The sequence below is a fragment of the Enhydra lutris genome, unplaced genomic scaffold, assembly GCF_002288905.1.
Source record: "Enhydra lutris kenyoni isolate GAN:26980312 unplaced genomic scaffold, ASM228890v2 scaffoldscaffold26, whole genome shotgun sequence".
Lineage (NCBI taxonomy): Eukaryota > Metazoa > Chordata > Mammalia > Carnivora > Mustelidae > Enhydra > Enhydra lutris.
The window spans coordinates 26,008,630-26,011,047 of record NW_019154110.1 but is presented as its reverse complement, the minus strand read 5'-3'; the positions used below and the strand labels follow the sequence as shown (position 1 = coordinate 26,011,047).

Genomic DNA, 2,418 nt, shown 5'->3' with positions numbered 1-2,418 from the left:
CCAACATGTAGGGGTGCCTGGGTGGCTCAGTGGGTTAAAGCCTCTACCTTCAGCTCAGGTAGTGGTCCCAGGGTCCTGGGAACAAGCCCTGCATCAGGCTCTCTGCTTGGTGGGGAGCCTGCTTCCTCCTCTCTCTCTGTCTGCCTCTCTGCCTACTCGTGATCTTTGTCTGTCAAATAAATAAAATCTTAAAAAAAAAAAAAAAGAACCAACACGTGTGCAAAAACTGCAGCCAAGTTTTATGGGTAGATAAGGGTTGCAGTCAAGGCCCAAGAAGGCCTGGCCAACTCTACCAGGGACAGGGGCAGCATAGGGGCAGAACATGGAAGAAGTCATTGTTTTCCTTGCCCCAAAGACACTTACTCTTTTCTAAACATTGTCTAATCAAAACGACTTATTCCAAACCCTGCAGGCATCTCTGATCACTGAGCCTTTCCACTGTATTTCCTCCTGTGGACATTCTCACAGTGCCTATCCGGAGAATTGCACCGAAATGACCTGACAGTGTCACACGCAAGGCTGAATGATTTGCATAAGCAATTCTCATGTCATCTTTATTTAATTCTTGAAGTAAGACTATAGTAGGTGTATATTACTATTTTTCCCAAATTTGTAGTTGAGAAAACTGAAGCCCAAATAACTTGATCTAGGTCTCACAACATGTAATTTATAATTTGGATTCAAACCTAGCTCCAGCACTCCTCCCATTACCTTGTCTTGTACTTAATTATACGTTGTTTGAATCATATGCAAAGGGATATCTAGCCTTTTCCATCAGAAGTTGGTACTCTTGGAGGGCAGGCACCATGCCTTCTATTTTTCTCTCTCTCCTACAGTTTTCAGAATGTATTACAGATTGAATAAATATTTGATTTATAATGAATAGATTTGCTTACCAGTGTCCTTTACTGTAGTTATGTACTAGCTTTGGCCATGACATCTTAATATTACCTTGAATTAAAGTGGAAGGACTTTTCTAAAAGTTTGATGGGAGGTGACTACCAGCTTTGGAAGTAGTTTTGAAAAATAAAATAGGCAGGTCAGCAGTTTGGCTTTTCTGAAAAGTTTGGTGTTTTGCAAAGAGAGGAAAGCTCATTTTTCAGACCATATATAGTCTTATGAACCTATTTTTCATATGTTCAGGCTCCTGGTTAAAAATAAAAAACAATGCCCTTTGAGAGCTTATTTATACATAATTGCAAACACAGACAATGTAGTGGATCAGTACAGAAAATCATCTAGCAGGCTCTGAACTTCCCAATGAAGATGATTTTTTTTTATTTCTGATACTCATTTATTCCCTCAAATCCATGAGAAGATAGCAAGGTGAATGTGGCAGGAAAAAAGTCCCAGAGGTTTTGACTTCCCAAATATATCCAGAACACACATTTTAAGAAGGATCATTTCTTACTTTCTAGGGAAATCACTCTTGATTCTTTACACTCAGCAGTGATCCTTTTTAAGAACAAATTCTGGTTGGTAAAAAAGAGGAAAGTTAGAAAAGACAGTGACATATTTGCCTGTGATTGAGTAAGTAGAGAACCTACACTGATACCATTTTGAAACAGCAACAGGAAGCACGTTTGAAATGTAGCAACACAACCAAATAAAACTGAAGGAGAGCTCATCCCACAGCTGATAAATAAGAAGTGAGTTATTTGTACGGGATTATACAAACAACAACAGGGAAACTTTATGATGGACAGAAGCTGTGTTCCCTGAGACAGCTCCATATAAAAGACTCAGAGAACAACTCTGTAGAATATCTTCCTTTGCAACAAAATGTCTTGCTGTGAGTCTGGTCTCCAAGGCTGCTGCAGCATCCCCACGGGTCCTGCCACCACCATCTGCTCCTCTGACCTGTGCTGTCAACATGGAGTCGACCTGCCCAGCACCTGCCCACACGAGATCAGCCTCCTCCAGCCCACCTGCTGCGACACCTGCCCCGCACCCTGCTGTGAGCCTGACTCCTACGTTCCATCATGCTGGCTGCTCAACAGCGGCCACCCTCCTCCACACCTGAGCGGGATCTCTGTCACAACCTGTGTCCAGCCCGGTGAGTGTGAAGCACCAGGCTGCTAGCCAAAGATAGGTCCAAGAGCTTGCCCACACTGCCCCAAGGGACAATGATAGTCATTAAGGGCCACTCAGCAAATGGTCTTTAATTAAAAGCTGTGGAAGAAAATGTTCTGACCCTGTGCCTTCAGTTTTGCAGAACTGTTCTACATTTTGAATGATTTCCAGTGAGAAGTCAAATAAACACGGTCATGGACCTCCTCACTTTAAAACTAAATAAACACCACTGTGCCCAAACCACGTGCTGTCTCGTGTTTAATGCTATAATTACCAAACTCTTGACACGTGTGCACATCATAAACCTATAAATACGTCCAGCAGAATGACACCATCTGATGACAT

The 2,418-nt window shown here is 42.4% G+C and overlaps 1 pseudogene; it reads left to right on the top strand.

Annotated features, from left to right (window-relative positions):
- The first annotated feature begins 1,782 nt into the window (after positions 1-1,782).
- Positions 1,783-2,130, top strand: LOC111151481 (annotated as a pseudogene).
- The last annotated feature ends 288 nt before the right edge of the window (positions 2,131-2,418 follow it).